Here is a 10,313-nt window from a genome sequence, read left to right on the forward strand (position 1 = left end):
AAAGATCAGCTTTCCCCCAGCTCACTGTAGCATTATGGAAAGGAAATATAGTCCATATTCAATAGCACTCAAATAGGCAGCCATATGTTCATTATCGTTGTAATTCTTCTGATTATAAGTAGTCATACTACAAGTTCTTTTCTTTAATGTTTTCAGGGCTATCCTTGCCTAAGAGGACTGCAGCCTTGATTTAACACAGCAAAAAAATAAAATAAAGAGAATTATGTGCTCAAGCACACGGGGAACATCTCATTTTTTGAATGTCTGACATTTTAAACATTGAGATACATTTGGGACTCTGTTGTGCCTCGCATAGATGACCCAGCTGGAGTTCCTGCAGGATTCGATGGTGCTGGTGCATTATCGGGTTGGGTTGACCACGAGTGGTGAAGCATCGAGGAAGTGTTATTTCAATAGGACGTGCTGGTCGCAAATCACGCACCGCACCTTCAATGGGGTTTCTTGTCGGAAATGATCCCATGGTACATCTTACGTGAACCTTCCTTCACTCACTCACTTCCTTCTCCATAAAATCTCAAACGCACTCTCAAACGTTACTCTCCTCTGATGAAAACCCACACATTGCGGGGTGTTTGGACCCTTTTAATACATTTTCACATTTTGTGGGTTGGAAGAGAAAGAGCTGATATGGAATCAGGCATTTCACAAAGACAGGAATCGCGTGTTCTTTCCATGCACACTCGATTCGAGGTTCATATGTGAGTTAAGAATCTCTCCTCCCGGATCTGTCATAGCTGACACATCAACGGATATTGGTTGAGCAGTTATTGGTTCGAGGCACCACCCAAAAGGACAGGAGTCACCGTGACATCATAAAGGTCCAGTTTCAGTGATGAGCGGTTTGAAAGCTTGTCACCGTGTCGAAGCATGAGGCTCGAGCATCACGTCCCTGTGGATGAGTAGTGAATATGACCATCACTCTCAGCAAACTCGCAAAAATTAAAATATCTGAAATTAACCTGGTTTCCTTTGGAAAATACCTATAGTAGTTTACTAGTTTGGCGGTCAGCTAATTACCTGAATTAGCCCTCTCTAGTTACTAGCTCCTGGTCAGTTGGTTTATTGACTGGCTAGCTACATATATTTTTGGGTTATCATCTAGAAACACCTGGAAATTCATAGATTCATCTTCCAGTTCTAGAAAACTTATGGAAAATGTATAAAGTGTCCTGGAAATATTCAAATGTAACTGACAAACCATATTTCAGCCATGTTTACTTTGATCTAATAATTAAACAGTGAAAAAATAAGATTAACTGAACAACAACGGGACAGGGGCTGTGTGAAACACCATGAAGATCGGTGTTTTGAGTTCACACAAGGTAGCACGTTTTCTAGCTACGTTTTCTTCAGTCACAAGCTAGTTAGCAACTCTGCTATGCTGCTATTCTGGTAACATTAGCTAGCTAGCTAAATGAGCTAGCATGGTATTGCAAGGATTTTTGTGCAAGGGTGCTGGTGGTGCGTTTAGCTTAATCTTTTTTCCTGATTTGATGCTCAATGCAGTTGATGCTCAGAGGTCAGTGAACATAAAGAGTAAGAGATGCCTTTGGTGAATATGGAGATGGAGGTCAAGCTTTATGCCGCTAAGACCAGACCACCGAGGGCATCCATCTTTCTCACGCGTACACGGGTACACAGGCTAGTGGTGAGCAGTCGGCAAACGGGTCTGTATACGAAGGCTGCTGGAGGATGGGCTGTTGTTCCTCAGTATGAGCTATTATACACAGTCTCTCCATATGAGCTCTGCTATCTGTACCCATGATGTCAACACATTTGCTGTATATTTGTATTCATACTGCTATTGATTTATAATGTGGACATTTATATTCCTTATTGATTTGTATTGCAAGCATTCATATTATCTATTGATTTGTATATTGCACACACACACACGCGCGCGCACGCGCACACGCACACACAAACAACACAGTCCGTAAGTATTTAGACAGTGCCACAATTTTCGTTGTTTTGTACACCAGCACATTGACTTTGAAGCGAAACAGCGAATATACGGTTAAAGTGCAGGATGTTGATCTGTGTAAGAATCACAGCCAATTTTACACATAGTCCCCATTGTAGGAGACAAAACGTAATTGCACAATTGGCTGTGGAGCTGTTTCTTGGCCAGCTTCTGTGTCTTTGCACAACAAAAAGAAAGCTAATGAAAAAAGGACTGGAGTTGATTGGAGGAGTGAAATTTGCATTTGAAATGTGCGGTTTCCTTACATGAGGCCTGAAAGCTGTATGGTGCTCGATCGTGCAGCTGGACAATGAATCCAAATACACCGCTAAAGCAACCAAGGAGGGCCAAAAAGTGGAATATTCTTCACTGGCAAAGTCAATCACCCATCTCGGCATTCAACTGAACGTGCGTTTCACTTGCTGAAGGCGAAATGCCCCAGAAACGAATCGAAACTCAAGATGGCAGCAGTACAGGCCGGACAGAGCATCATCAGGGAAGGTTCCCGGCGTCTGCTGATGTCTGTGAGTCGCTGACTTCAGGCGGTCATCGAATGCAAAGGATTCGCAACCAAGTACTAAATATGATGAATTATTTCAGATTATGTTCATTTGTTCCATCACTTCTCCTCCCCTGACATGGGGTACCATGTTGTGGCATTCAGTCCGCCGGAGAGGCGGATTGGTCTCGGCTGAGCCAGCAGGTGGAGAGAGCACACGCACCTGGGTTGCGTTAGCTAATCAGACCAGGTGCTTAAAGGTGTGCTGCTCTCCACAGTTTGGGGCAGAGACCGGGAGCTCACGCCGAGAACGAGTTTCTTTATTTCAGTTGCGTTTAATTTCAGTTCTGTCTCTTTTATTAAGATAAAATAAGATTAAGATAAAAGTAATCCACCACTGAAAAGTGGGAGGAGCTGGTCTGCTGGAAAGCAGTCCAGCTACAATGTAGGGAACTGAAAAGTTGCTGCTCTGTTTTGCTTTATTTTGTCTTTGTTATTTTAGTTTTTTTGTTTGTCTTTGTTTCAGTTAATTGTTTTCGCCTGGAATCCGTGAGGGGGAAGGGTGAAGATGGTGTTTATTTTATTTTATGTTTGTGTGGGTGCGCTCTCTCTCTCAACATGAGGCAACCAACGGTGTTCCCCGGCACTGCCGCATCTCCCTCCCAGGGGTGTCACACGCCAAAGAGCTGCAATTCCTGCCAGGATCACCTGATGTGGATGTCAATTTAAATTAATGCAGACAGTCTGCGCGTTAACCTCATGTCCATTGTTTTGTTTAAAATCCAATGCGTGGGAGTTCAGAGCCAAAGCAGCAAGAAGTCACTTTCACTTTCCCAACTTCGTTGCATTTAACCGTATCTTGCATTTCAGGCAAATATTGGAAATGTCAAAAGCATCTTTTTCCATCTGTGTAGAACTGCAGATATCAGCCGGTTTCTCTCCCTCTCCGATGCTGAGAAATCGGCGCGTACTTTTACTGCGTGGCACACTTTAACGGCTAATTCATCTCCCAGAGTCCTCCTCTGAACCTCCAATAAGGATCACATTACTCCTGTTCCGTTTAATGTCCACTGGCTTCCTATAAAGCCCCAGAATTAATGGCAGGGTCCTCACCCACACACATCAGGCTCTCCGCTGACTGCATAAGCGAGCTCGCGCATTATAATGCCTTCCCCCTGCCCGAGGGAGAGGCCGGTCTCCAAATGAGATTTGTTACACCTCCTACTAAAATTCACACGGCGGACGACGGTTCTCCTCAGTAGTCGATTTGCATGGTTCCTCCCTTTCACTTTTAAATCCCCCTCTTTCGAAAAGGGCCCTTAATGTTGAATTAACTTCATCTCGGCCGCACAGACTTGTTATTATCCTAGTATGGCATTATTACTTTGACTCTGCCTATTCCCTAGTGGTTCCCTGCGTGTTATTTCGTTCTATTTGCAATCCTACGTTACTTCAGATTCCATGTGCCGTATGTGTACCACTGTGTTGACTGTGGTACACTGATCTTTTAAATAAGAGCATTATGATTGAATGAACCTGTACAGCCATAGTCACGCAGCACTCAGACATGTTTTATATCTTGAGTTTCCCTGTGTACTACCTCTGTAAATGGGTGAATGATTGTAAGTTGAGTTTTGTGTATTAGGTAATGATAAAAACGCACGGCAGGCTTACGCAATGGACAGCCATTGTGTTTTTCTCCCAGATCCTCCATGACAATTATTCTGTTGTGGTGATTCCAGAAACAAAAGTGTGAAATTCAACATATTGCGCTGAGATTAGACGTGATAATGATTTTTTTTTAAAAATCCTATCAGGCAGAAGGGACTGAGGTGATTCAATTTTCATCTTATTTATTTCAGACACTGCCCCCCCCCCCCTCCAAACCCCTCACCTCATCCCCTGCTTTTATCTCATTTTGTGTTTAAATATTAGTTACCCTCAACCATCCCAGCCAGCCACCCCCCACCCCATCACTAAATAATTTCTCAGAGATATTGGTTGTTTTGAAGCGTGGTATAACATAGATCTCTTGCAGGATATTTATTTGGCTGTTCTCTGCAGGCAAGACAGAGCATGTCAGTGAATCATTTAAAAGGGTGTCGTTCACCAGATGCAATCTAGTCATCGCCTGTCTGCAAACCAAACAAGTGTCTCCCCCGCATCAACCCCCCCATCTCACACACATACACACACACACAAACACTGACAAACACACATACACACAAACACTCACAGACACACCCACACACAAACGCACACACACACACACTCCCAGACACACACACACAAACGCACACACACACACACACACATGCATGCACATGCACAAACACACACACAGACATTCAAATATATGCACACTCACACAAACATGCACACGCACATTCAGACACACATAAACACACACTCATACGCACATTCTCACACACACACACACACACACACACATATGCACACACGCAAACGCATGCAAAAACTATTCAGTTTCTACTAGCCATTGAATCGCAATAAATCAAGAGCGAATAAAAAAGAAAAAAGCCGGATGTTGACATTTCGTTTGAAAGAACAGAGTAATTTCAGAAGCACTTCAGGCCCTTCTCCTTATCCTATGATAGCAAAAGCACAATGTATTTTTGGGCAAAGGCGGATGCATTCATCAAAATGGACACACTTCATGAGTGGCTGGAAAACAACTTTTTCTATCCTGCTTTCATACGTAACTAAACCATATGTGCGCCATAACGATAAATATTGTCTTTGATCGCATTGTCTTAAAATTAAATTATGTGTAGGGTTCATTTTGGGTTAAGTGTTGGGTTGAGCTTAGTGTTATAATCCGGTATTAAAAATGAAAGCATATAGAACTGAAATGGAAGTTAAAACAACACAGCATGGTAACAGTAAGCATTACCACATCTAGCAGAATCATTGATGCCCCTTTTTCTGTGAAGTGGACGACTCCTCAAATGACAGAGAATGCGGGGCTTTCTGTGAACACACACACACACACACACGCATGCACGCACACACACACACGCACACACACACACACACACACACACGCACGCACACGCATGCATACACACACACGCACACACACGCACGCACGCACGCACACACACACGCACGCACGCACACACACACACTCACACACACACACACGCACACACACACACGCACGCACACACATACACGCATGCATACACACACACACGCACACAAGCACGCACACGCATGCATACACACACACGCACACACACGCCCACACGCACACATGCATGCACACGCACGCACGCACACACACACACTCACACGCACGCACACGCATGCATACACACACACACGCACACACACACGCACGCACACACACAGACAGACACATACACGCAAAGACAGGCACACATACACAGATACACACACCCACACGCACACATGCATGCACACGCACGCACGCACACACACAGACAGACACATACACGCAAAGACAGACACACATACACAGATACACACACCCACACGCACACATGCATGCACACGCACGCACGCACACACACACACTCACACGCACGCACACGCATGCATACACACACATGCACACACACAAGCACAGACACACACACAGATACACATGCACACACACACGCACACACGCACAAACACACACAGACACACATAGTCACACATACACACAGACAGACACACATACACACGCAAAGACAGACACACATTCGCAGATACAGACACACACACACAGACACACACACACACACATACGCAACGAGTAGAATCCAGGCACACTGTTGGACTTATCTGCTCACCTGCAAAGTTCACTTCTCAAACGGCACAAATGCATTTCATATCTCAGCACTGAGGCTTCACTCTTTTCTCTTAAGTGGAAATCCATTTTTGTCCTCAGATAAGTGCTGACTTGTATCTTGAGGGCTGGGCGGGACCTGCGCAGGGAGTGGTATTCTGAACCCCTGTTCGACCTTTTGGTATTAAAGTGCTAAAAAAGACCTTTTATTGAGTGACCAGAGGCCACGCCATTTGTTTCATGTGCTTCAAAATTAAATGATCTCCAGTGAAGAAGCAATGAAGATAAACATCTCTGACATTTAATGTTTTTATTTTTCATCGCTCTGACATTTAGTTTTGTATTATTTCACTGCTGAGACTGGAGGAGGAAACTTTAAGGAGGATTACTGAGAACACGATTATAGCATTAGCAGACTTCAAACCTTGGGCTGACTTACAGAAGGAGACAGACAGCCAGACAGACAGAGAGAAAGACAGACAGACAGACATGCAGGCAGACAGACAGACAGACAGACAGAGAGGCAGGCAGACAGACAGACAGACAGGCAGACAGCAAGGCAGACAGATTGCAGGCATACAAACAGACAGGCTGGCAGACAGACAGACAGACAGACAGGCATGCAGGCAGACAGGTAGACAGACAGACAGACTGGAAAGTACACGCACACACACACGCACGCACATGCACACACACACTCAGGCACACACAGACTCACACACACGCGCACACACAGCAGAAGAGTCGGTACGCTGGTGAATCTCAGTGGAGATCAAAGGGAGCAGAAAGCAGCCCCATGATACCAGGGACAGGAGAGCAAACACGCGCCCGAATAAACAATCTGTCCAAATACGTCTCCCCACTTGACAGAGACAAACCCTTTCTTAATCTCAAGAGACCTTTTCTTCTTTTCGTCTCAAGGTGTTATTTTATTCATGCCATCATCCTTCACAGCCACACGAGCCTGCCCCCCCCCCCCCATCCTCCTCTGCACCTTCACTTTCCAGATCTGAGATTAACCAATAATGGTTTTTTGAGGAATTGAACTATGGAGCCCACAACTGGACTGGAGCTGAACTGCTGTCTGTCTGTCATTGTTAATGAGCGGGGCGTGGTCATCCTCTAATGTCTTCTGGCCCTGAGCCTAGAGGCTAACAGACCTGCAAAGCCTAGCAGTCAGAAAGTTAAAGTCCTGCTGTGTGTTTCTTCCACCTCTGAGCCGGATGATTGCACTCATTAGCTCTACCTCCTGACTGATGAATTATGCTAATTAGCAACTCCAGGCGATTGGAACAAAATCCTGGGGCGGACTTTTACTTTCTGGACCTGGACTTTCCACCTCTGATCAGCAGATCCTCCTCATTAACGTTGCCATCAATGCCATTTAAGAGACAGTCGTATCCACGGCAAGGAGAACACAGAGCAAGACACAGTACCTGTGTCTGAGAGCTCACCATCGACCCCTGCTGGCCAGTCCACGCTGTGCGTGACTCAGGACAGCACAAACTCAGCGCGTAGATTTCAGTGTGACAGGAAGCATTGGGTCATCATGCTTCAATGGTAGCATTTTAGAATAGAGACATTATACACTATAAACCCTAAAGCATATTTCATAGAAATAATAACCTGAGGGGTGCACTGTGACATCACTAAGGTAAGAAAATAAAGCTACATATGTTTTTTTTATTCATCCATTTTGAAATGTTTTCTGATTCTACAGAAACAAACAAACCCTGCCTGTTGTGCCAACTTCTACCCGCAAGAAAACAAGATCATTAGAGAAGGATGAAGCATAATTATGAGAAATTGCGACCTAGCCCATTTACATGCAAATTAGGCAGACACCGCCACTGAGCACATTTCGGAGAAGAAGAACGATCCTCGCGCTCCTGACTACACCTTCCATCATCCCAAGTTTATTCCATGCATTTATAACAGAAGAGATTTCTCTAAGTAAAGGTAGGAAAACTTTGTAGATCTTTGGGGGAAATGACTTTGGGCTCGTTTAATTTAAACCTGCTCGGAAATCCGGCTAAGAGAAAACAGACTGAGACGACATCAGGAAGGGCTTACAGATCGGCGAGGGGGGGAAGAGCGCGGACGCCGGTAACACCGGCGCGATCTTGTTTTAGATCCGCCGCGCTCAGTCGGGAGATAGCTCAGCCGGGAGGTTTGAAGCCCCCTTTTTCCGACGCCGGGGGCAAATCCGGCTCCGAGCGAGCGGCGCTCCGAATTTTCCGAGGCGTAACCGGCCGAGCGCTTCCCCCGTCCGCACCTCAGAGGGTAATCTAAAGCAGCCCTTCCTCGCAGGGCAGGGGGGACCGCTGGAGGGGGTTTCACTTATCTGACATGGGATGGGGGGGACAAGGGGCGGGGGGGGGGAGGGCCAGGGGGGGGGGCTGAGAGTGGCAGCAGGTTCTCACTTATCTCACACCGGAGGGTAGTGGTAGCAGATTTTAGTCGGTGGTGCAGTTTTCTTTTTCGGCAGAAGGGACGGGGGAACCTTGCGGGAAATCTATCCCTCCGTCTGCTCCACAGCCCAGACGCTGGCGAGACTTCAGGAAGCAGGGCTCAGGAGGAGAGAAAGACTGCGCGATTTTAAAATGCGCTTTTTTCCCGTTCTTTCTCCAAACCTGCGTGGTTGCGTCCGTAGGCCCATCTCTCTCTCTCTCTCTCTCACACTCTCTCTCTTTCTCTCACACTCTCTCTCTCTCAGTTCAATTCAATTCAATTCAAGTTGTTTTACTGGCATGAAATACAAATGTAATTATTGCCAAAGCATACATATATATATTATATGCAAAATAATAATAATATTGATATAATAATGATAAATGTAACAACACACTCTCTCTCTCTCTCTCACTATCTCTCTCTCTCTCTCGCCGCAGCCTCCTGGCCGTGAGACTACACGGGGGGGGGGGGGGGGGGCTGGGCTAGCTGCATGGCTGGGGTGGCCAAAGCGGACGCGAGAGGTGGTGAGGCGTCCCGCTGACTCAAGCTCCTCCTCCCTGGGTCACCCCCACCCGCAGCTCTGTGGCACGCTACGGGATTCCAGGGTACAGCTGGCACTGGCACGGGCATGGGCACGGGCACGGGCACGGGCACGGGCACCGTTCTGGACCGGGCGGTGCATCCCCGTCCTGAGGGCTGCCGGTTTCCTGTCGATGCCCCGCCAGGAGCCCCCGAAACTTCAGACAAACACCCCCCTCCCTGTGACCGCGCTGTCCTTCAACTCACAGCCTCACAGCGCGCTCGTTGCGGCCGAAACCGCTCGTCTCCCAGACGATTCGTTTCATCCTGACTGCACTCCAAAAACGAGAGGAGTCACACCGTGCCATCTGCCAGTGCTGTCAGGGGTTACACAGTGACATAAAAAAACAAAGAAGAAGCGGCAGCACAAAAACAATATATTTCAGCGGTTTTGCCTTGAATGTCAAACCAACGGCAGGTCAGTGTGGTCTCAAACGTAGCCGACAGGTTATTAAAGAGAACGCAAGATCCAAATTACATGCTTTCTACTTCCATGTCACAGAAACTTTGCAAAAGAAGCAATGGCCTAGCAGCGCTTGGCAATTTACCGACAGACGATACGCGCCGAACACGCGCACATCTCACCCGTGCCCGTGAGGAGACAGCGGTAGCCGCCAGTAGCCACAGAGCCCTGCGGCTTCCTGCCGTCCGACGGCTGAGCCGGGCTAGCCCGTTAGCATTAGCATTAGCACAGGAGGCCCTGCTGGAGCACCCGTGCTTCTGCTGGAAGTCGATGGAGTCGGGCCAGAGGGGCCCGGATGTTCCTCGGAGCCAGGAGAGAATACTGAGGGGCTCTGCCACTCCTTCGCCCGGCTATCGTGTTCCCAGCTTCCCCCGCGGGCCCGAGCGGCGACACCGAAGCCCTGGCGCGGCCCGGCGACGCGGGGGGACCGCCAGGGGAGGCGCCGTCTCCCAGACGAGACCGTAAACCCTGATTCACGGCGGCCGCTAAAAGGTCCCGCTGCTCGTCTGCGCCAAGG

This window comes from Anguilla anguilla, chromosome 14, assembly GCF_013347855.1.
Source record: "Anguilla anguilla isolate fAngAng1 chromosome 14, fAngAng1.pri, whole genome shotgun sequence".
Taxonomy (NCBI): Eukaryota; Metazoa; Chordata; class Actinopteri; order Anguilliformes; family Anguillidae; genus Anguilla; species Anguilla anguilla.